This window comes from Rattus norvegicus, chromosome 2 (genome assembly GCF_021556685.1).
Source record: "Rattus norvegicus strain SHRSP/BbbUtx chromosome 2, alternate assembly SHRSP_T2T, whole genome shotgun sequence".
Lineage (NCBI taxonomy): Eukaryota > Metazoa > Chordata > Mammalia > Rodentia > Muridae > Rattus > Rattus norvegicus.
This window is the reverse complement of record NC_141535.1, coordinates 118,695,995-118,721,263: the sequence shown is the minus strand read 5'-3', so window position 1 is coordinate 118,721,263 and position 25,269 is coordinate 118,695,995. Positions and strand designations below refer to the sequence as shown.

The following is a 25,269-nucleotide window of genomic DNA, read 5'->3' as shown; positions in this document are numbered from 1 at the left end:
TATTTGTGCATCAGAGACGTTCTTACTTGGTCAGCAGAGGTCCGTCACTTCAGTGCACACCGTTCCTCCCCTAAGAACACAAAGGCACACAGGGGTTCGCTGGAGAGTCCTTTAGAACACACAGAGGCTAATGGCTTCTGAAATAGGTGATTATCAGAGCCCCGGAGAGCAAGATGAGGGTCTGGCTGGGAGTAAATAACCTCTCAATATGAATTATTCTATTTCCACCGCTTTAAGAAAACGCATGTTTCATTGTAGATCAGAAAAGTCTGGAAAATGCTGTCTTTTTGGAAATAATAGGGGGCTACTAAGGCTGAGCAGCTGAGCAGCAGGTGCAGTGGGACACCTGCTAAGGGATGGGGTGCTAAGGGAACCCCTGACCTACAGCCTCATAGTCATTTCTGCCCGTGTGAGTTCCCTCTGCAAAACAAACTGTGTCTGTCAAGCTTTAGGGAGGGCAGATATTCAGTCGCTCAGGAAACGGTTGGTATCACCTTTGCACACTGCAAGGAGAGAGCGGATGAATAGAACCGAGGTTCTCAACCGGTGGGTCGCGACCTTTTATGGGTCGTCTGAGACCATCAGAAACCACAGTTGTTTCCATTATGATTCAGAACAGTAGCAAAACTACAGTTAGGAAGTAACGATAAAATAATATTATGATGGGGGTGTCACCACAACAGGAGGAACAACTGTATTAAAGGGTCGCAGCATTAGGAAGGTTACGAACCACTGGCATAGACAAAAGCAGAAAATGAAAAGCATCCAAGCTACGGGCTGAAGCTGATTTCACTGTTGCCATTCCAGCTCTCATTTCTAAAGACAAATTGGGTGTTCTGGGAAAGATAGTGGGAAAGAAGTGTGTATGCACCAGGTCTCAGGTCCCTGAGTGAGCTTGAGGCTAATCAGCCTTTCCCTGGCAGAACAGCAGCGAGCAGGCACCGGGGTTCCCCAGAGGCGGGGCGATTGGGAGCTAGTGAAGTGAGCAGAGCTTTGAGAGGTCTGAACAGGACCCACTTACCATGAAACGTCAACGAGGGGAGAATGAGCATGGGGCCGCCAACAGCGCCTCCACTGGTTGGAAAGCGTACCCAGGCTCTCTGCAAGGGTGCAGAGAAGGCAGGCACCCTGATACGCAGAAGGAAGGAGATGCAAAGAATAAAGCAGTCAAAGGTTACAGTGCGTGGCAGACACCTGTAACCTAAGCACTCTGGAGGTTAGGTCGGAGGGAGTATGGGACGTCCAAGGCCAGCCGTGGCTACAAAGGGGGAATTTGCAGAAAGCCGGGACTACTCGGGACCCTGTCATAAAATAAGGTGCAGCAATGCAACCCAAGTCAAAAGCGAAACAAAAGCAAAACAGAAAAGACAATAACTTTTTCTTATTCAAAGGTTAAAGTTCTTTCCTTTCCTTCCTGTGTTCATTCACAGAACATTTTCCGAGTTCCTTTTACCAAATTCCTAAAGTTAAGAAGTAAGGGGGGAGGGGAGGGGAGGGGAGGGGAGGGGAGGGGTGGTAGTGGTGTTGGGGGAGGTGTCTAGAAATATGCCAGACACAGACATAGTGGCCCATTTTTCCTTCCCTTAACACCACCACCACCACCACCACCACCACCACCACCACCACCACCACCACCACCACCAACAACAACAACAACAACACAGTCTCTTTTAGTCCAGTCTGGCCTTGAATTCACTTTGTAAATGAGGATGATTGTGAATTCCTGATTCTCCTGCCTCAGCCTCTGGGAGTGCTGGTACTACTGGTGTGCACCACGGTGCCTCTGTGCCTCCGTGCCTCCGGTGCCTCTGCTGTTCGCTGTTTGTTTTCCTTCTCTTCTTTGGGTTTCACTGTACAGTCTAGACTGGCCTCCACATCTTTCTGCCGCAGCCTCCAGAGTACTTAGTTTACAGGCACACACTAGTACATTGTACTTTGAGGCTGCCCATTTCAAAGTTCTTACTCCAGAAGAAGCAGGGTAGAGCCGGAGTGAGTTATAAAAGGTGTTGAGAGTTGAAAGAGGAGCAGCAAGCCCTGCAGGCCTTGCAGAATTCATGCCTGGCTTGAATAATCTCAGCCTATTCGTCTGAAGGGAACTTTCTCTTGTTTTACCATAAATCTGGGGCCTGAAGATCAGTTATTTCAGAAAACAGCGAGTCTACAAGACAGCCATTGGTGTGTGTGTGTGTGTGTGTGTGTGTGTGTGTGTGTGTGTGTGTGTGTATGAAAACAGTGACTGTATACATGTGAGAAAGGAAGCTGAGGGGTGCAGGGCAAAAGACCCTCAAGAGTTGTGAGAGGAAAACTTGAGGGAATGTAAAAGGAAGAGGGGATTTTTGGAGGTCTGTGGGAGCTGGGAGTGTGAACGGGGAGCTGGGAAGGGAATTTGAGTAGACAGCTGAAGCTAAGTGTGAGTGAACAGCTGAGGAGGAGTTTGAGGGAGCCTGGAGAACACGAGGGGGGAGCATAAAGGGCAAGCTTGGGGCTCTTTGGAATCTCTAATACATCTTTTCCAAATCATAAACTTCTTCCTTCTCTCTTCCCTGTGCCCCCACACCCCCACCCCTTGATTCTCTGAGATAATGTCTCCCTGCGTAGCCCCTAATGGCCTAGAATTTGCTATGTAGTCTGGGCTAGCAGTGCACTCACAGATCCACCTGCCTCTACCCACCCCCCAAAGGCTGGGTGGGATTAAAGGTGATGCACCAACACGCCTGCTAGTGCTTGCTCTCAAACACACTTCTGGTTTGAACTCACTTTCGTGTGTAGGTTTTAGGTTTTGTCTGGTTGGAAAAATGAGATGTCCTGATAGGTTTTTATCTTTTGTGTGCCTGTGCATGCCTAGGCACACATGTGCATGTCTGTCATGCTGTGCATATAGAAATCAGAGGATAACTTGTGGAAGTCAGTTCTCTCTTACTACCATATGGATCCAGGGGACCAAACTTAGGTAGGCATGCTTGGTGGTAGATAGCTCCTTTTTAAATCAGGTAACTATTAAGTATTTTCTAATTACAGATGTTCTGCCAGCTACCCTTTACTCCTTCCTGGTTTCTACCTTGGAAATCACTTGAAAGATGCCCTGAGGAGAAGATGCCCTGAGGAGAAGATGCCCCGAGGAGAAGATGCCCTGAGGAGAAGATGCCCTGAGGAGAAGATGCCCCTAGGAGAAGATGCCCCTAGGAGAAGATGCCCTTGAGGAGAAGATGCCCCTGAGGAGAAGATACCCCTGAAGAGAAGATGCCCCTGAGGAGAAGATGCCCCTGAGGAGAAGACGCCCCTGAGGAGAAGATGCCCTGAGGAGAAGATGCCCCGAGGAGAAGATGCCCCTGAGGAGAAGATGCCCTGAGGAGAAGATGCCCCTGAGGAGAAGATGCCCTGAGGAGAAGATGCCCTGAGGAGAAGATGCCCCTGAGGAGAAGATGCCCTGAGGAGAAGATGCCCCTGAGGAGAAGATGCCCTGAGGAGAAGACGCCCCTAGGAGAAGATGCCCCTAAGAGAAGATGCCCCTGAGGAGAAGATGCCCCTGAGGAGAAGATGCCCCTAGGAGAAGATGCCCCTAGGAGAAGATGCCCCTGAGGAGAAGATGCCCTGAGGAGAAGATGCCCCTAGGAGAAGATGCCCCTAGGAGAAGATGCCCCTGAGGAGAAGATGCCCCTAGGAGAAGATGCCCCTGAGGAGAAGATGCCCCTGAGGAGAAGATACCCCTGAGGAGAAGATGCCCTGAGGAGAAGACACCCCTAGGAGACAATTACATTTCAACAGTTCCGTTCTGGAACAGGTATGGTCGTTAGGAACATTGGGGTCTGGTTTATTTAGTTTTCAAAGGATTTTCAATGGAAGACTAAAGAACTACAGCCCAGTTAAACCACCACACAGGTTCATCTAAGCAGAGAAGACTATGACTAGCTTGGGTCAGAAGCTTCCCACATACAAGCCCAGCTTGTTTATTGGATGTACAGAATGTCTTTATGTCTTTTAGGAGCAGAGAAGTTGCCATCATTTCTGAACACTAATTCAATGGGTTCCTTTGTAAGTGTTCTGCTGGGGGGATACAGTGATGATTAAAACATGAGTCTTGCCTTTTAGGAGAGTCCTCCCTCAAGAAGCAGATGAGGTAGATAAGTAAATCAATTATCACTACAGCTGGAAGAAGATTTAGTGGCGATAAGCTGAAACACCGAGAACCCAGTGGAGGTGGGATAGTGGGGGAAGGGGGTGTCAGAACCAGGGATTTTAGGAACGGGAATTTAATTAGCTGAGGATGGGAACAAGGGAGTTCATGCAAAGACTGACGGTTGAGCCAGGGAAGGTGTTTCCTGACTCCATAGACTGAACGGCTGGCTTGGTACATACACAGAGGGCATATAGGCATGCGTCAAGCCACCCCTGCAGACCTGCACAGGAGGCTCCCCTTGGTGTCTGCTGTTCTTTGACTCCTTTTTCTCTAATCCCCTTTCTTCTTCAAGGTTTCTTCACAGAACCTAAGAAGTCCGGCTGCTGACCACTTCCAAACTGGAAACTGTTGGGTTCCAGCATGCCTGTGGATGGGTCAGAAGCACACCCACTAAGCGCCCAGGTGGGCATGTGGCATGCAGCAGAGAGGGGTCACATTACACCCCGAGAGTCTCACGAGGATGCCAATGTGTATGAAACGATTTCTCTTTCTGTGTCAATGCATTTCCACACCTGAAGTTATAGTTTGGTACAGGCCGCTTGTCATGAAAACTGCAAAATGTTTCCCACATTAGCAATGCCAAAAAGGGCGCCATGGCAGTTCTCAGGAGCATATTCTGCATGGGGTCAGCGTCCCACACAATTTGATAAGCATTTTTGGTAGAGTCTGCTTTCCCATGAGTCCCCTGCCTGCCTGGCAGCTGCTTGTCATTCTGATGTCAGTTTTAAATGTCCTCCTGCCACCCCCAGACATCTTGCCTAATCTTTTCTATCAGACTACCTCCCTCCGCCAGGGTTTCCTTAGAACCTGGTACTTTTCCAATATTGCACTGTATAATTAACAGATTCTCTCTGCTCCTGTCAGTGGTGTATCAGCCTCCTGAGGGCAGAGGCTAGATTTTCTAATTGGAATACCCATAGTGCCTAGCACCATTTTGGCACACAGTAGGTGTTTAATAAATGCCCCATAAATGATTGACTTACGTCTTAATTCGATTGGTGATTGAAACCCAAATGCAACTGACTGACAGGGACCCAAGCAGAACTAGACTTGCCATTACCAGAAGTCTCTCAACACTCACACTGGCTTTTAGAGGAATTCAAATGAGGGAACTCCTCTCAATGCCCTTCTTAGCCTCCTCGCCTGCCAAGTGGCTCAAAACAAACCCAGCCTCTCCCCATTCAGGCGTTTTTTTCAGCCCTGTTGTCTGGTCAGGGCTGCCTTCATCACTGAGCTACCCCTTGCTGAGGATGCAGCTCAGACTGGGTCTGCCTGTGGAGGAGAGGAAGAGCTGCCCTGTGCATAGCTGCCTGGAGAAGGCAGTGCTGTGTCTAGGAGCCACTGTCCATGATCAGTTTCCCAGCTAAAAGAATCCAGTCCCCGTTATGGTGCACAGCACCCTGGAAAAAACAGTTTAATAAAAAAGCTGCCAAGACTCACCTTACCTCTCTTAGGGGTGGAGAACATGAAGGTAGGGGCAGAGCCACAAGGAGTAAGGCTGTTGTGAGCAGGAGGAGAAAGAGGAAGAGGAGGAGGAGGGGGAGGGGGAGGGGGAAGAAGGAGGATAGGAAGATGAAGAGAAAGAGGAGGAGGGGGAGGAGGAGGAAGAGGAAGAGGAGGATGGGAGGAGGAAGAGAAAGAGGAGGAAGAGAAGGGGAGGAAGAGGAGGGGAGAGGGAGGAGGAAGAGGAAGAGGAGGAGGGAGGAAAAGAAGAGGAGAAGGGGAGGAAGAGGAAAAGGAGGAGGGAGAGGAGGAGGAAGAAGAAGAGGAAGAGGAGGAGGGGGAGGAGGAGGAAGAGGAAGAGGAGGAGGACGAGGAAGAGGAAAAGGAAGAGGAGGAGGAGGAGGGAGAGGAGGGGAGGAGGAAGAGGAAGAGGAAAAGGAAGGGGAAGGGAAGAAGAAGAAGAAGAAGAAGAAGAAGAAGAAGAAGAAGAAGAAGAAGAAGAAGAAGAAGAAGAAGAAGAAGAAGAAGAAGAAGAAGAAGAAGAAGAAGGGAGCAGCAAACAAGTGGGAAAGGAGTGAAAGAAAGGTCTATAAGAATGCCTGGGTAGCAGACACAGCAATAAGCTGGTGCATGCACAAACGGTTGACCACTTTCTTGGTGTTGGCCTAGAGTTGGTCCTGTCTCAGGCTGCTCTTAGGTAGGTGGAAATTTCTCCTTGTGAATTCTACAACGAATGAGACAGATGGCTGGAACCATTTTGGGTCAAAGCCAGATCTTAATTACACTACTGTATTCCAGGGCTTCGTGAATCCAGTTTGCCTCTTTTTTCCTATCCTACTCATTCAGGCTGATTTCCGTTTTGAGAAATGTTCTACGTAGGAGCCATACCCTACTTCCAAAGTTTCACTGAAGCTTGGGCTTAGAGATGCATCTATAGCTGGGAGCTCCTATCTACTCCAATTTTTTTATTCCCTTTTTAAATCAAAGCAGCTCCAAAAGTCTCCGTTTGGTCACGAGAGCAAGTGGCGATGCCTCAGAGGATGACAAATGGCATGCTGGTATCAGCATAGGAAGGCTTGTCCCTGTGTCTGTGAGGGCAATGCCCGCCACAAACATGGATGCAGAACACTGTTAGCATACTAATGTGATTCTCTACCTAAAGAATGGGAGACTCTTTTGACATAGACAGCTGTCCATGAATAGCTAGGGTGACCTCTGGTCAATTTTCCATCTGTCTTAGGGTAAGAACTCCAGAACGAGGCCACATTGGCCCTGAGATTTCACACAGCTTTCTTCGTCTACAGTTTCGTGGTGGCTCATCTGTAAAATGGGGGTGCAGCCAGAGGAGCTTCTCTTCCATGGTTGAAGTGAGGGTCAGATGAGCACCATGCCAGCAGAGACTGTAATTTAAAACATGGTTTTTCTTTTGCTCCTTGTCAGAAATACATTTAAGGCCCTCATCTACATAGGCATATGCTTGGGACGTTTTGCTCTAATTTGACTACCCATCTGGACAGAGAGAGAGAGAGGTGGACAGTGACCTTGCTGGGTAAATTCTGAGATGTATGGGGCTGAATGTGTGTATGTGATACACACACACACATTTACACACATACACATATGTAGGTATAGTCTATATACTATACATTCATATATGTGTATAGATACACATATAAACTAGTCTCTCTATATAAACTCTGTCTCTCTTCTCTCCTCTCTCTGTCTCTCTGTTTCTCTTTCTCTCTTTCTCTCTGTCTCTCTTTCTCTCTCTGTCTCTGTCTCTCTCTGTCTCTACACACACACACACACACACACACACACACACACACACACACACCCTGGCTGACTTGGAACTCTCTATGTACACCAGACTGGCCTCAAATTCACAAATACTTCCTTGCCTCTGCCTCTCAAGTACTGGGATTAAAGCCCACACCACCGCACCCAACCCTTTCACTTTATTTTTTGAGACAGGGCCTCTCATGGGACCCAGAACTCACTAGTTAGGCTAGGTTGGCTTGTTCTTAAGTCCCAGGAATCCTCCTGTCTCTGCTTTCCCAGTGTTGGGATTACAGCTACACACTAGCTTTTTGGATAGATGGTGGGGATTGAACCCAGGACTTCACATTTGTGTGCTTTACAGATTGAGCATCAAGGTTTATTATTTATCTTTAATGAGAATTCTGAGGGTATAGAGTGACTGCTTCTTCCCTTTGCCTTTTGCTCATTAAATGTCGGAGGACCAGGGCACAGAAGTACGGAGTGGAGACCGTCTGGGATGTCAGGTTGACAATCTCGTACCTATAACTCATGCTTCCTTTGCCCTGCCTCCTGTCTCTGGACCTGTGGCTGTTCCCCCAGTCATGCCTCACAGTCACCAATAGAGTTCAGAATGTACTCATGAGTGGCTTTTATCCTCAGACCTCCTGATGTAATGAGTTTGGCTATACTCTGAATTTTGGACTTTAAAAACCATTGTGAGAAAAGGATCGCATTTTGAACACCAAAAATTTTAAAAGTAGCTGTTTTCCATGTAAAGTTCGAAGTAACATACACCAACAGTACAATTGGTAAAACGACGGAACTTGGCATGATTGTACAATGAGGTCATTTGGTAACGACCCTGTGGTGTCACATGATTCTGGCATCTGCTTTAACTGTGCACAGTGCCAGCACTGTGGCTTCAACAGAGGAAGCACTGTGGAGAGTCAAGAGATGCCTCAGTGTCCCCCCAGCTCACATCTCAGGAGCTCCAGGAAGTCAGGAATCGCTGTGGTTTGTTCTTCTGGAAGCTTGGCTGCCACTTTCACTTTCGTTTTTTTTATCATTGTCTTTTTAAGCCTCTGTCCACTGCCACAGGCCTCCTGACAGCAGCCTCAGGCCTGTATCACTTCATGCTATTCTTACCATCTTCTCTCTCACAGTTTCCCCACTGGTTCTTCTAAGTCTCTACTTCATTCTTGCTGTGTGCTTCACTTAAAAATATTATTATTACTTTTATTATTTTGTTTTTTTTTGAAATAGGTCCTCAGTGTGTATCTCTGGCTATCCTGGAGCTCATTATGTAGACTAGGCTGACCTCCAGCTCACAGAGATTGGGTTGCCTCTGCCTCCAAAAAAAAAGCATGCACCACTATGCCTGACTTTGATTTATTTTTATTTTATATGTATGAGTTTTTGTCTGCATGTATGTATATATGTATGTATGTATGTATGTGCAGTGTGTGCCTTAGAGGCCTGAAAGGGGTTTTTGTTCTCACCCCCTAGAACTGGAGTTAGAGATGGCTGTAAGATACCACGCAGGTGCTAGGAACCAAATCTGCAAGAACATCAGTTCTCCTAACCATTGGGCCATCTTTCTAGTTTCAAAGTGTGTGTGTGTGTGTGTGTGTGTGTGTGTGTGTGTGTGTGTGTGTTGGTGTCTGTCTGTGTATGTGTCTGTGTGTCTTTATGTGTTCATTGAATTTCATGAGGAAGGTCTTGACTAGCACTGAGCTTGCAGGAAACATGAACTAATCTGATGTTCTCGGTGTTCAGGTGTTAAGGGTCAGTCACAGCAAATTCAAGGTCAGTCTTGAAATCACAATTCTTTTGCCCATTTACCCCAGTATGTGGTCATGCAGGGAGAATGTTGTTGGGGTTAAGTCACCCTGGGGGACTTCCTCCTGCCATAAGTGTCCACAAGGAAGAAAGCTTGAAGTCATGTAAAAGTTAAAGAAGTTTCTCTTACAAGATAGTATACCGGCACTGCATACTAATGGGGAACCCAAGGGACCTTCCATGTTCCGTTACTGTGGCACTTTGGTGTGGGAGCAGAAAGGGCCTTGTGCTTTTTAACTGGAGAAAGGAGCCAGGGATATAGCCATGTTATGCTATATCTTAACTCCAAACAAGGAAAAATGTCCTAAATAATTTCATCAAACTTCCACCACCAGAAATCAGCTTATAAACATGTCACATGAACATACAAACATTATGAAATGATAAGGGTCGAAGTGTGCTAGTTAGCTAGACAGACAGTCTGGCTTCTCCGGATGCTCAGGGTCCTTGTGATGCAAGCTGTCACGGGCGTCACTGCACTCCTTCATTTGCTACCTGAGCTTGTCAGCTACATGCAGTGAGAGGCTACTGGTAGCATAGTTTAACCTTAGCATTAATCCCCTCTCCCCAAATTCCTGAGCAGAAAGGCAGACGAGGCTTGAATTCAAGGCATGGAGAAGAGAATAGAGTTGGGAGATTATAGCCAGCCTTCAGCCAATGACTGTTGGCGGGTGGTTGCCATGGTGACGACAGTGCTGGAAGTTTCCTGACAAATGTTTTCAGAGTCGGGTTGTGAAAGAGGGCACAGGCTATTTTCCAACAAAACCAAACAAAAAGTCTACAATTTTGAATCTAACTTGTCAGATTTGGTTTTGAGGAAGTTTTAAATGTAAAATAAGGAATGAGAGGTTTATGAAAACCTAGTTTTTTTTAATATTAAAATCATGGAGTGTGTTCTGTATTTCTGATGTCCGTATTCTTTTAATTTCAATATTCTGATCTATTAGTGGGAGGTAGATGCTTAGTGTTTTCAGTTAAGAGACTCAAGGTCTTATTTTGTTATTTTGTAGTATAATGGATCTAGCTTGGTAAATGCACCAAAGGTGTGTGTGCATGTGAGTATGCCTGTGCATGTGCGTGTGCGTGCGTGTATGTGTGTGTGTGCATGTGTGTATGTGTGTGTGCATATGTGTGTGTGCATGTGTGCGTGTGCATGTGCGTGTGTATGTGTGTGCATGTGTATGTGCACATGTGTATGCATGTGTGTGTGCATGTGTGCATGTGTGCATGCGTGTATACATGCATGTGCACATGTGTGCATGTGTGTGCACATGTGTGCATGTGTGCATGTGTGTGCACATGTGTGCATGTGTGTATGTGTGTATGTGTGTGTGCATGTGGATGTCTATATGTATGTCTGTATATATGTGTATATATGAATGAATTCCTCATTGTCATCATGAGGGAATTAAAAAGTCATAGTGTGGCCCATGTCTGTTAACATTCTGTGATTTAATGCTGTTGGCCGTGATGGATTTCATAAAATCAATAGGTGCTGACCCCAGTGTGACTCACTTACCAAGAGAACCTGAGACTAGAGAGATGGCTCGACGGATAAAGCCCTTGCCACACAGGCACGGGCACCTGAGTTCAAATCTCCACCATGCGCATAGCTGCCAGGCATGACAGAATTCTCTATAATCCTAGTACTGGGTAATCAGACACAGGAGGATCCTACGGGCTCACTGGCAAACCGGCTTTGCCTAATCAGTGAAGTCCAGGCTCAATTAGAGAACTTGTCTCGAAAAGTGAGGTGTAAAGTTACAGAACAAGATCCTGGTGCCAACCTTTGGCCTCCACAGGTACATAAACCTCCACACCACAAAACATACACAATTTAAAAATAAAGATACAATCAGGGATTGTATTTGATGGGGAGCTTGCAAACTTTTCACAGCAGCAGCTGTACTGAGTCCTACCCTCCTCTTACTCTGTGCCTTCCGTCTGCTCCCCTCCAACCTTGCGTTGTGAGAGTTGTTGAGCCTCCACCCTGGGGGAGGAGGGGTCAGTCCTGGCCTTTGCGGTTGGATTTCTTGGCTTCACCGAGCTTTTATGCCACTAGAGCCAGTTTCCCGTCCTCCAGGCGCCTCTTCCCTGAACTGGCTCCAGCTTCCCAGAGCTGCAGCAGAGGTTAGCAGTGTAAGCAGCAGCTCTCGTGGACAGTGATGCGGACTGGAGGTAACTCCAGCTATCATGACGGGATCATCCAGACAAGGGGACGGTCAAGTAGGGCTTACAGTCCACTTGAGTTTTTCTGATTGTAAAACCAGCCATTTTTCAATTTAAATAATTTAAGGATCCCAGCGTCCCTATAGTCTCAGTCTCATTTAGCCTCTTATTAGCTAATAGTTTCTCTAGTTCAAGAGGTGGAAGGGAAGATACAGTTAATTCACAACAGCAAGTAGCGTAAACAAAAAAGCAAAAATCAAAAAGACAAAACAAAGCGAAAACCCAAACCATGCGAAGGCAAAGGGAAGACACAATAGGAATCTATACAAATAACCATAATTGATTTTAAAAGTTAATTAAAAGAATCAAAGGAAGCCAGCACTTTGAGGCCCAGCATGTATCAATAAGTAGATGACACAGGAGAATAGATTAGAAAATTGATCTAAGCTAACTAGATGGGAAGAAACAGAGCTCTTGGTTTTACCTTAAGCACCCCCAAATTCTTCCCTGGGCCTTTCCCTCATATTTCCTAACAACGTTCCGTAGATAGAAACCCCGAGATGAATGAGAGGAAGCAAGCAAACAAAATCAAGTTCCAACCTCCCAAAGGGGTAGGATGGTTCAGAGACTCTGCTTTGACTCCTTGTGACAGCAAAGGCAGACACTATAGTGGACACAGGGACTCTGTAACAGCAGAGGCAGACACGACAGTGGACACAGGGACTTTGTGACAGCTAAGGCAGACACGACAGTGGACACAGGGACTTTGTGACAGCAGAGGCAGACACGACAGTGGACACAGGGACCCTGTGACAGCAAAGGCAGATGCTACAGTGGACACAGGGATCTGTGAAGGCTAAGGCAGACACGACAATGGACACAGGGACTCTGTGACAGCAGAAGCAGACACTAGAGTGGACACAGGGTTCTGTGACAATTAAGGCAGATGCTACGGTGACACAGGGACCCTGTGACAGCAAAGGCAGATGCAACAGTGGACACGGCAATTCACTTATGAGCACTTTACCCTTTTGACTTTTGAAGTCTCCATTACTTTTCATGTCTCTGAGCTTGAGCATGACCACAGGAGTAAATACTCTGCCTCTGGGTGGATCTCCAGAGAGCAATGCAACAAGAAGGCAGAATTTTCCTGCCATTTCCAGAAGCTTCTCTGGGTAGTACCACATTTTCTGTTCTCCTGTACTAGAGACGTGAAGATGGTCTTAGGATCACAAGTTAACTGTGCTCATGTCTGATTGCACTATGTGTCAGCCCATTGCCACCCGACAGAGACCACCGAATGACCAGTCAGAGAAAACACTTTCTGTCTGAGATAGGGCCCGTGGTACCACCAAGAACTGAATCTGATTGCCAGACACTCTGAGCTATGACAGACAAGTAAGGTATGCGGGCTTCTGAATGAAGAAAGTCTTGTGTCAGCCCCTGAAAGGACTCTTTGTGTCTGAAGGACAACACGGCCAAGGAGTCTGGAGGGGATGAGGTCAGAAAGTGGGCTGTGCCTGAGTCCTTCCTCCCTTTCCCCTTCATATTTCCTTTCCAAACAACACATGCACACGTTCCTGCATTACCACAGAAGAACCTCAGAGGCATCTCCTGATGCATAAGTGGTCCTCAGGAGGTCACCAGGCTGTGCCTTTAGCACTGGTGGGCACCCTCAGGCCCCCTGCCCTTTTCTCTCAGTTTAGAATCAGGGGGAAAAAAGTCCAACAAAACAAATAAAAAACCAAAGAACAACAACAACAAAACAAACACAGCCAGCTCAAACTACAAATGTCAGAAATACCCAGAACTATTGGGGCTGCTCCCTGACTTAGTATTGGTGGTGCCACTCCCCAGCTCTGCCAGCACTGTAGGTGACGGGCTCCGCTTGCCTAACAGATTCCTGGACTCCCAGCACCTGAGCTCTGTGCTTACCTATTTGTTGAGGGAGTGAAAAAGTGGGATTTCCTTTCTATAAGATGAAGGTAAGGAGGGGTAAGTGTGCACACAGTTAACAAATTACTTGGTAGGGCTTTTTGTTTGGGCTGTTGCTTATTTAAGAACTCCCCAAAACGTGTTCAATAAAACATTAGGCTCAGAGAATAAAGGCAGCAAATTTTCACAAAAGCTATGTTTGCATATATGTGTAATGAAACTTGCAAATAATATAATTTGGGGTGATCCATACATATATACAAACTATATATATCATATATATGTGTGTATGCATGTATGTATATATCAGAGTATTCACTCCTGAACACACACACACACACACACACACACACACACACACACACATTTCCTCTACTGTTTTTCAACTTTCACTATGAATTGCCTAGATAAAGATATTGTGTTCTATGTCCCTAAATATATCATGTTATCCTGTCATGTGGCAAAGCTTACGGGAATTGTATTTCAACAGATGCATTTTTGGAAAATCTGTAACTCAATTTACCTTAATTTATTCTATGTTTCTTACATTTGAATTCAAGTCCTAATAAAAATTTCCACTTTGGAAAAAAAAAAAAAAAACAAAAACCTTCCCAGTTAAGACCAATGAGCCATGAGCTTTTAAATGCTGTGTTGGTCACCTTTACATTCTGTGTGATTTAAAAACCACACTCACATTTAAAAAATTACCTCCAAAATATCACTGTCCTAGGGAACAAAAGATGGACCAATACTTTAATAACACAATTATGCACCCAGAAATAATAGTACGGCGGAGACAAAGGGCAGGACAGGGTACAAGCTCACGTCTTGACTCTGAGCACAGGGCTATTTCCCCCTCAGTGTGTGCCTTTAGTAACAGAATGTCTACACAATGAGCAGCGATGTGGGGGCAAGTCCACCATAGTTCAAGACTGAGAAACAAAGTTGACTATGTCACAGTTTCGGTGGATAATCCTGTGTATACTGTGCATCCCTATGTACCTCACACACATCCAGCAGCCGTGGCACAGGTTCTCTGAGCTTAAGGGACCAAACCGTTACCAGCCCCCTGTTCTCTACAGCCTCAGTGTCCCCAAGAAAACTTAGTTTGAAAATAACAATGCTTAATAGCCTCTAAGGTTCTTCTCAGATTGTCCTCTTAGGAAAGCGGGAAAGAGCTTGGGAGTCGGGGAGGCTAAAGGAGAAAACAAGTGTTGACGTGGGTAGAGGCCGTGGGGCTGAAGGAGACCAGTGGAAACACATTCTGTTGGAACGTGTTACCTTGGTATCTAATACATTATGTGCTGATTTAAAAGATAAAAACATAAAAGAACATTTTGCTCTCGCTTCTTGGAATAATATTGAAATGACAAAGAATGTGTCCAGACTGAAGCTCGTGGGCCCCTGGAATTTTATACAGACCCATGTAGCCTTCAGTTGTTCAAGGACAGAACTGTGTTGTACTATGTGTGGCCAGCACCTTTGTAATTTCAACATATAGCTTAGATTTATAAAAAAAAAAAGAAAAAAGTAAGGGAAATATTTCCAGAATGGGCTTAGAGGATTTGCGGATACAGCTGAACATGTAAACCTGACAGCAAGTTCAAACTGCATGTAAATATCATCCCAGAGAAGTTGCCTGTTTATATTGTTTTCTGAGACCCTCTTAGTTTTTAATGAGCAAGGTTTAGCTAAAAACAAAAAGTGTTAATTACATAAATATGCTTATTCTCAAAGCATAACACTGTGTTATGATTAATAAACAATGGAGAAATGAATACAGAAGTGTTTCAGCAGAAATGCTGTTGCACAAACAGTCTTGGAAATCACTACATGTTTATTGGGAAAATGCTTTACTTCTCGCAGAGCCACAAAAGCAACATTAACCTTCTTGAAATGCAATAGCAAAGTCAGAGACGTGTGGCTCCCCAGCAGGCACAGTAAAGTCGGAGACACAGGACCGCCAGCAGGCGTGGGACCAGCCATTTTCTGAAGAAGGTAAACAGAATGTAACACGTACTTAACGCTACAACAGGGTCTGGGTTAATCTGCCTGCAGATGATTCAGGACACACGTGTGTCTGAAGGAATCACCATACAGATTGTTCTAAAGACAAGAGTCTCGGAAATGAGGAACCGTGTGTTTTCTGCTTGTCTTAGTTTGGACCCTGCTGGTTCTGCAATTTTGTACCCAGCATCTTCCAATTTGTCCTTACATAGACATGTATCTATCTTTTGGAGGTAGGCATCAGCCACATTGAGAGGGCACCAAACTCTTTCATTTTATCTGCTGTAAGATTAGGTTGTTGTGATTCTGAACCAAAGAGCAAGCTTGCCTAGGCACAAACGTATATACAAAAAACAAAACAAAACAAAACAAAAAAAAAACCAAAAAAAAAACCCCAAAAAACAAAAACAAAAACAAAATCCAAAAAAACCAAAAGAACCCCTAAAACATCCACAATTTATCCCAAAGCAGCATTGTCAACAAGCTCAAGTCTCCAGAATATAAGTTAAAAATGAGTGCTGAAATAAACACGGTATAACCACACTTCCAGCTGAAATATTTCTCATGAGATTAATTTTGTTGCCGTTACTTTACAATAAGATCTGCTATTTATCTACTCTTACTCTTATTTTAAACGGTTCACACTTGAAAATGTGTCATTGTTTTAACAATCCCAAAATAGTTCATTAAGATTGATTTTGTAGGGTTTTTTTTGTTGTTGTTTTCTTATTTTAGTTTGAGACGTATAAAAAAAAAAGGTCAAAAGTCAAAAGGGGTGATAGCTGATGGTTTTGATAATGCTAATTATATATTACCAGGAAAAAGATAGAGAGGGAAGTATGACTACAAAAGAAAGATAAACATCCAAATGCTGGATTTGAAAAAATAATGAAAAAACCCCCTTAAAACGTCTTTGTACTTCACTGTCATAACTCAAAGCCATAATGAAGCCTGAATTAAAAACGTCAGCTTCTGCGAGTGTTGATAACTTGGCTCTTTGTTGGGCCAGTCAAAATGTGTCTGTTTGATAGGCAAAAATGACAGTCTAAAAATGGGAGAAGTGGGTTCTAAAAAAAGAAACACACACACATGCACAGACATACACGTGCACAGACACACACACACACACACACACACACACACACACACACACACACATCCCACTCTTTCAAAAAGGCCCATAATGTACTTGAAGGAAGACCTGTAGGGCAGGAGGTATTATCTTTAGGAAGTCACCAGGCAGCACTAAAAAGCAATGTCCATGTCCAATCAAAACGATTTCTGGGGCTGCTGGGGCTCCTGCATCTCCTTCTTCACACTAGACTGGAAACCCTTTGTACTAATTACCAGACTGTACCAGATTTTCTGGTTCAGTTCAATCCTATAATTGACTGACAGTGATGGGCAAGCAAGGGGGGAAATTCAGGCTCGCTGCTGCAAGCAGAGGGTCAGAAATGGCTTCAGACAGCTCGTCACAGCCTGGCCCCAAAATGGGGCTGAGTAGCCATCATCAGTGTGCGCTTTTAATTCCCATGTTTTTTTTTTAAAAAAAAAAAAAGGAGGAGGAGGAAAATGCAGCAGCCTGTAGCATGCTGAATCTTACAGAAACTCTTAGCATGCAACTGGTCTATATAAAATAACGCAGCCGGTAATTTTAGCTGTCACTGATTATTTTGCTTTTGGCTAGTATGTATCGGTCTGACTCCAAAACTCAAGTGGGGCATCCAGCCCACATTAAATAGACTTTGATCCTGTTTGCAGAAACTCAGAGAAACAATGTTGTTATTTCATCTTCAAGCTCAAAAAATCAGCCAAGACTGAGGCATGTCGAGCTTGTGAAATGTGATGTATCAGACTTGAACACTCCAAAGCACTGTATGGCAACTTTCTTATACCCTTACCTGCCTGCAGTTCACTAATCCATACTTTGTGTAGCCCTAGCAACTAATGAAATTTGTCTACAAAATCCAGAGTTTAAAAAGTACAAGAATAATTTTCATGAACTTAGAGTTAATACATTCAAAAAAAAAAAGAAAGAAAGAAAGAAAGAAAACAAACCAACCCTCACAAACAACCTTGCCGAGCACTATTTCAGAAATAGTTATGGTCCACAGCACTGGGACTCACTCTGGGCTCTTATGTTCTCACTTTACTTTTGAACGAAAAGAACAAGTCTTTCCGTTGCACCGGGAGACATTTAAAGCACAGGTGTCAGAACCAGGGTCAAAACAGGAACCCAGGGCCTTTCGGGAGGCAAGGGAGAATTATGTGTTATCATGTTGAGGTCAATTGACTTGAAACTTAATCACAGGTTAAGCTCCTTTTCTCTCCAGGCTAAAGGGGGAGCAGCACCTGTGCCAGCAGCCACTCACCCTGCACTTGACACAGCAGCCACTTCAGTTTTTTAGTTACAAGTCAATTACTTACTGGAATAGAAAGAGTATTTCACTCATTCCATGGATGGCCACTTTTCTGGAGAAATCTGTCAGGTTTGCTAGAGGAAGAAGAAGGAGGAGAAGGAAGAGGAAGAGGAGGAAGAGGAGGAGAAGAAGAACAGAGAGGTGAAAGTTAAAAATCTATGGTTCTCCACAAAGTTTCCGAGCTAGGCCAGCCCACCCTGGCAGAGAGCTACGCAACCCCTTACCTTCTCAGTACTGCATAGAGCGCTTGGGGGTGAGGCCTGTCCCAGCTGGCAAGTCCTGGGACCTTCCCCATCAGAGGATCAAGGTTGGGTGCAAGGGTGTGGCCGTGCACCTGAGGATGGGAGCCAGCTAATGTGTGGTCAGAGAGAGCCAGCAGGAGAGTGTCCCCTGCCACAGCCAGCCCTGTGCAGGGACTTGGAACACACTGGCTGTGGACTTTTGTTCAAAGCTGTCTTTTTTTCTTTCCCTTTATTTCTTCTTTCTTTCCTTTTTTTCTTTTCTTCTTCTTCTTTCTTTTTTTTTAGTGAAGCTAGATTAGTTCATACAAAACTCAACAATACAGCACTGAAACCCATTGTTGATATTCAACATTTTTCACATAGCGGAACAGAATAGACAATACGGTATCTAAGAAACCACGGGCTGGATTGCACACTGATGATGCTGTGTCCTTCTGGGGGCCTGGAATCCCTTTTTATTACCTACCACAGTAAAAAAAAAGAGAGAGAGAGAGAAAGAGAGCAAAAAACCCAAACCAAAACAAAAATAAAAAAAACCTAAACAAACAAACAAGCAAACAAAAAACCCCACCAAGATGTGTTTGGAACTCTCTCAGAATAAATCTAAAACATTGCTATTCCTAGAAATAGGAACAATTGACAGGGAATCACTTTCCCAGTACTGAGTCCCAAGGTATCATTCCTTTTCAATCAAGTTATTGATTTTTTAAAACTACTGTTATCCTAACTTTTATGTGAACACCCATGGGCTTTTAACAACAAAATTATTTGCAGATGTTTGTTTAAACGTAATATTTAAAATTTACTTGATTTTCCCAATGCCTTATAAAAAAAATACCTGGAAAGTGAGTTGTTTTAAGGTCCCTAAGACCAGAGGGGAGATGGCACAGCGCAAGTTGTTATGAACTTGTAGCTGTTATTACTGAGTTATTATTTATTCCTCTATTAAGAGAACATTAATTTCCAGGGTTTGGGGTGGGGGTTGGTTACCTCTTACCTAGCTCAGTGAACAGTATTTTACTTTTAACCTCATGTTTCATTTTTTTTTTCATCTTGAAAATGCATAGTGGTAGAGCCATTCTTTAGCGGGCAATGACGCCCATTAACCTTTCTGGTGATCTGGCCCAATCCCTTTAAAACATGCAATCCAGTTCCCACGCTTTTCTCAAGCCTCCCAATGGTCTAGGTAGCCACAGAAGTGATTGTTCCAACTGGGTTCTTTTCATCACTTCTGCAATTGACCAATTGACAACTGATTGATGGTTATCTTTTCACTTCAACAATGAAGGAAATTACCATCACTATAGCTATGTACAGTAAATGCCTCCGGAGTAAATTACATGATTCTAAAATTCTCCTTAGCTCACTTGGTAAAAACATCAACACAAAAAAACTTTCTTTTTGTGCCTGCTTTGCAGCATCCCAGATTTGGCCTTTCCTGTCAGCTGCAGAAAGAGAACTTGACAGCTTCTTTAAAAGGGGAGCATAAAGGAGCCGGAATAAAGGATGTTCGGGGCCTGTCTCGAGCCAGTGGCCGTTCTTCACATTTGGAGAAAAAAAAAGTAGGCATGAAGCATGGGTGTGCAGAAAAACCCTGTACTACGACTCCCATAACCCACCATGCCCTGGGACCTGGACATTCTCTCTGAGCTATTCCTCCACACGGGTTCTGAACACAGTGCAGACAATTCATCCCAACTAGGTATGAGTTCTCAACTACAGATTTTCAACCTTCTTGAGAGTTTCGAGACCCCCCCTACCCCTCACCCCAGCTCAGCAGGCAAGCTCCAGCAGATACCATGGTGAAAAGGACACATTCCTCCAGAGGATACGCTGAAAGGCAGGAGCCCAAAACTCTGCCCCAAATCTAAGCTCACCGTAAACATGGATTACAACCTCATACAAAAGGCCCAGATCTTGTCAAGGATGGTCAGTCAAACATTTTCTTCACACTCACGAAATTAAAGCCCCTCCCTCTCCCCCCGCCACTGGAGAAGTGAGTATGCTGCTCTAGAAGACAGATTGGTATAGTCACCCTTCTTACCGCTCCCCTTTGATTACATCTGTAAAGTGGAAAAAATAAAATAAAAATCAAACCCCGAGAAAACCACACACACTTGTGGACAAGATGCGGGTCTTATTAAGCATCTAAATGCTTTAGAATGTCTCACTCAGTACTAAGAGACACGCGGAACGAGACTCTGCTCTTTTATGACAACAGGGTCTCAAGTAGCCCAGGATGCCTCTGAACTCTCTAGGTCCAGGATGGCCTTGAACTTCTGATTTTCCTGCTTCAAGTTTCCTGAGTGGTTGGGTTTATAGGTGTATGCTCTGTTCCATTTTGTGCCTCGGTAGAGATCCAACTTAGGGCTTTGCAGGCGTGTTCTCACTGAGCTGTGTCCTCACCATGCATTACAACTTTATAGTCTAGAATATTGTGACATTGTTGAACATGGTTACATACATCGTATACATGCATTTCAGGTGGCATCCATGAAATATAGTTTACAGATGATTTCTCAGGACACCTGTGTTCAGGTGCTCGTTTACAAAGGGTTCCTGGATATGTCTCTACCCAAGAGGCATTGCTGCCGAAGTGGCCACCTCCTGCCCTGTTTCACCAGGTTTGAAGACCTTGGTGTAAAGTCTTTCCTCGTTGCATTAGCCCTAAGCTCTCCTTTCTGCCTCTAATCCTCCTCAAAATACAGACCTAGCACAGCCTCTCTCACCAGGGTTTCCTCACTTCTCACACTGTGGTGTGAGTTCTTACTATTCTTCTTCTTATTTATTATTACTATTACTTCTTATTTTCACTATTACTATAGTTCTTACTATTAGTACATGTCTAGTATAAACCGTGTACTCTATTTTCACATGTGTGCATACATGTATTTGAGTGTTTATGTGTGTACTGGACAGTTTTGAGTGTCAACCTGATATAAGCTGGAGTTACCACAGAGAAAGGAGCCTCAGTTGAGAAAATGCCTCCATGAGACCCAGCTGTAAGGCATTTTCTTAATTAGCGATCAAGGGAGGTAGGACCCAGCCCATTGTAGGTGGTGCCATCCCTAGACTGGTGGTCCTGGGTTCCATAAGAGAGCAAGCTGAGCAAGCCAGGAGAAGCAAGCCAGTAAGTAACATCCCTCCATGGCCTCTGCATCCTGCCCTGTGTGAGTTCCAGTCCTGACTTCCTTTGGTGATGTACAGCAATGTGGAAGTGTAAGTGGAATAAACCCTTTCCTCCCCAACTTGCTTCTTGGTTGTGATGTTTAGTGCAAGACTAGAAACCCTGACTAAGAAAATGTGCATGTACATATATATGTATGATGGATATACACATGTGTTCTGGTGTGTACTCATGAGTGGGAAGCCAGAGAAAGACATCAAGCGTCCTGCTGTGTCACTCTCTACCTTAGTCACTGTGACAGGGTCACTCACTGAGCCTAGACCTAAGTTGGTAGTAACTTACCCCTCTCTCACTACCCCTCACAATAGGAGTTACAATGTTAGCGCTACAACTCCAGGCCCAAGGTTTTGCCTAGGGTGAGGAAGATTCAAACCCATGTTTGTTTAGGAAGTGTGGCTACTCACTGAGCCTTCTTCCCCAACCCAATATTCCAGTCTTGATTCTCATCCTGGGCAACAGCCCAAATAAGCCAGTCCCCTCAGGAAACTTTCCCTCCGGAGAGTTTTTATAGCATCCTACTGTGCCTTCTACTGCTATGATGTAACACTGATCGAAAACTCAGGGAGGAAAGGGCTTACACTTCAATGTAATAGTCTATTGTGGAGGGAAGTCAGAGCAGGGACCTGGAGGCAGAGACCATGGGGGAGTGGTGCTGTCTGGCTCGCCCCTCAAGGCTTGCTTAGTGTGCTTTCATATATAACTCAGGACTACCTGTCCAGAAGAGGCACCATCCGCACTGGGCTGGACCCTGCTATGTCAACTAGCCGTCAATCAAGAAAACGCCCGCAGGTCAGGCTGGTTATGGTGGTTTTAGTCAACTTGGCCCAAAGTCGAATCGGATGGGAAACGGGACTCTGAATTGAGAAAAGGCCTCCATAAGATTAGCTTATAGACAAGTATGTATTGTATTTTCTTAATTAGTGATTGATGGGGGAGAGCCTACGCCGTTGTGGCTGGTGACGCTGGCTCTATAATAAAGCAGGCTGAGTATGCCATGAGGAGCCAACCAGCAAGCAGCACCCCTCCACTGTGTCTGCATCAGCTTCTGCCCTGACTTCCCTGGGTGTTGGACTGCAAGCTGTAAAATGAAATGAAGCTTTCCCCCAAAGTTATGTTTTATCACAGCAACAGAGAACCCTGCTTGTTGCAGCAGGGGGTAGGGGGGGCAGTTTCTCAATTGAAGGCCGTTCTTCCCAGGTGTGATAGGCTGACTCTGAAGCTTTTACACACAGGTCTACTGGTAGTGTTTTTATTAGTGACTTTAGTACTCAGTTCGGGTTAAACATCACCACATCACCAAGATCTCCTTAACCGCTGAGATGCAATGAGTCTCTTCTTCCACCGCTCCCTGTGGGCGTGGGTGATCCGAACTCAGATCCAGGCTATGATGTTTGTGCAGGAAGCATTTTACTAACTGAGACATCTCCCATCTCTGCTGCTTATTTTTGTTTATTTTTTGGTTTTTTTGAGACAGGACTTCCTCACATAGCCCTGGCTGTTCCAGAACTTGCTGTGTAGACCAGACTGGCCTCGAACTCAGAGATCCTCCGAGTTCCCAAGTGCTGGGGTGCTTGTGCCACCACCATGCAGCTTTTATTTTATTTCTGATGTACGTTCTTATATAATCCAGACTAGCCTTGAACTTCCAGTGCTCGGATTTAGGTTTGCTGAGTGCTGGGATTACAGGTGACCTTAACAGCAAGAATTTAAGTGTTTACAGAGAAGCATCTTCTCAAAGCCAATCTCTTGGAACATGGAACTCCCAGTAGGAAGAGTCACATTTTCCAGGCCAGTTGAAGAGACGCCTGTTCGGTTTGTAACCACCATGGTGTAAAACAACACCTCATCCTGCCAAAATCCGGCAGTCGGAAGAAGCACTCGAATGAATCCTTCATACAAGTTGCTCTATTCGTCCTTGACATGACCTTAGGAAGTAAGCCTCCTCCTTGCCATTGTCCAGAGAAGCAGCTAGGACTTGAGCTGGGGAGATGGCTTGGCAAAGGCTGCTAAGCCCGGGGACATGAGCTCCATCGCAAGACCCACATAAGAAGGAGGGAAGAGACTTCAGAGTTAGCCTCTGACTTCCCTCATGTGCCCTCCTAGTCTCTCTACTTCTCTTTCCCAAATAAATAAGTTAAATAGATATAAAAAATGTTCCAAAGAGAAGAAGCTAGGACTTCAGAGGTCAACTCTGAAATCTACTTATCTCAGGAGATGATCTCAGGAGACATCACGGATGGGGTGAACTCTCAGTTCCATTGGGCTCTAAGATTTCTTTGCTTTGTGGTGTCCCAAACTCCAAAGGTGCCACTCTACCCACAGTATTGGTTCTCAGGTAAAGGCCGGGAGAGGGAGTCTTAAACATGAAAGAGGAAGGCGTTTATCCCCACAGGAGCAATCTGAGGTGCCTTGGTTAAAATGTCTGTATCACTCTGATTTTTCTTTCTTCGTACATACCTCACTGACATGTACTCAGATACCTTCCTCAATCTTTTCAGTTCCCAGCAACCTCTCTACTGACCTTTACTTAGAGCAAAACTCTCTACGTTCTCCCTTTCCTACTGAGAACAGCCTCTGCCTCGGGTTCCAAGGCTTCTCCAGGTGGCAAGAGTGATTGAATGTCTTTGTAAAACAGGAATAAAATCATTCACTAGGGGATTGTTTAGTTAGGGTTTCCATGGCCGTGAAGAGACACCATGACCAAGGCAACCCTAATAAAAGCAAACCTTAAATGGAGCTGGTTTACAGTTTCAGAAGTTCAGTCCATTATCATCATGGCGGGAGGCACAGCAGCATGCAGGCAGAATGGTGCTGGAGGAGCCAAGTGGTCTACATCTTGATCTGAAGCAGCCAGAAGGAGACCTGCCTTCCCACAGGCAGCAAGGAGAGGATCTCTTTTGCACCAGGCAGAGGTTGAGCATAGGACCTTAAAGCCCACCTCCACAATGACACACTTTCTCCAACAAGGCCACACCTCCTACTGGTGCCATCATATTCAAACCACCATAGCAATCAAAAGTTATTCTGGATAGGAGATGATGGAGGTGGCCAGGGATTAGCAAGTGAGAAAGGTAGAATGCAAAGGAATGCGTTTCTCTGCCTTGGGTGCTGGCTACCCCCTCTCACACATCTGTAATACTCTCTCCTGATTGGCTTGGCTGCCAGGAGTTTTGGAGGACTCTTCCAACATACTCTTGGGGGTCATGGTCCAGCCTCTACCCTCACTTCTCCCTTTTGCCTCCGTGTTCTGAAATACCCCTGGATTCATTGGTTTGGTTATCAAAGTCATAGTAAACCCTGATCTTCCCCCTTACATTCTAGATCTGTGGGTTTCTGTTTTTATTTTTCTCTTTCATTAAATTTTATTTTTTGTTTGTTTTGTAACAAAGGGGTTTCTGGTGTTTTAGGCTGGCCTTGAACTCTGTGTGTAGCCAGGAATGACAGTGAGCATTTCCAGATCCTTCTGGCTGTACCCTCAAGAGTGCTGGGATGACAGGTGTGAACTGATACAATCCGTGTATGTGGCACTGGGGATGGAAGTCCCGGCTTCGTGCACGCCACACAAACACTCTATTACCCAGGCCTCATTCCAGTTCTTAGATGTGCATTGAATCACACATTCAATAGTCCACTGGAACTCCGCTACCCAAGCTTCACTATGCATCAAACTGTCCGTCACTTCCTGTAAAGCCACCTTGTCTGGCATGCTTGGGGGTCCTCAGCCACCTCACCACCAGCACTGTGGTCTCCAAAGCAAGAAGCCGTCAATAAAGGCCTCTCATTCATGGTTCAGGAGACTAGCAATTTCCCCTTTGTAAGATCAACTTCACTGCTTGTTGTATTCTTGTTCCAAGTTTAATCTTCCTTTGTTCCCACAAAGCAATTCTCTCCATTTCTAAGTCTTTCCCCCTCAAACAATCCTCCATTCTCTGTCAGCAACTTCAGTCTAGATGCAGGCCTGCTTCCTCTACTCTGGAGGTCCTCACAGGGGTTATCAGGAACCCCTGGAATCCTAGAGGTGTTCAAAGGACCCCAACATCAAATTATAAGTCATACATGAAAGAAACTGAACAGATACTGTCTCAGTGC

General features: G+C 45.1%; 1 protein-coding gene across 10 annotated transcripts in view; it reads right to left on the bottom strand.

The window, feature by feature from the left end:
• Window positions 1–25,269, bottom strand: part of LOC103691527 (uncharacterized) — a 618,188-nt gene that overhangs the window by 136,554 nt on the left and 456,365 nt on the right. For 5 of the 10 annotated variants that reach the window (XR_015671557.1, XR_015671554.1, XR_015671558.1 and 2 more), the window contains exons 1-2: window positions 17,976–18,180; window positions 17,759–17,825 (exon numbers count right to left, since the gene is read on the bottom strand). The exons of the other annotated variants lie outside the window; for them this stretch is intronic. The gene's annotated coding sequence lies outside the window, so the exon portion shown is untranslated. Of the gene's footprint in view, window positions 1–17,758; window positions 17,826–17,975; window positions 18,181–25,269 lie in introns of those variants that run through there. 10 annotated transcript variants of the gene reach the window in all.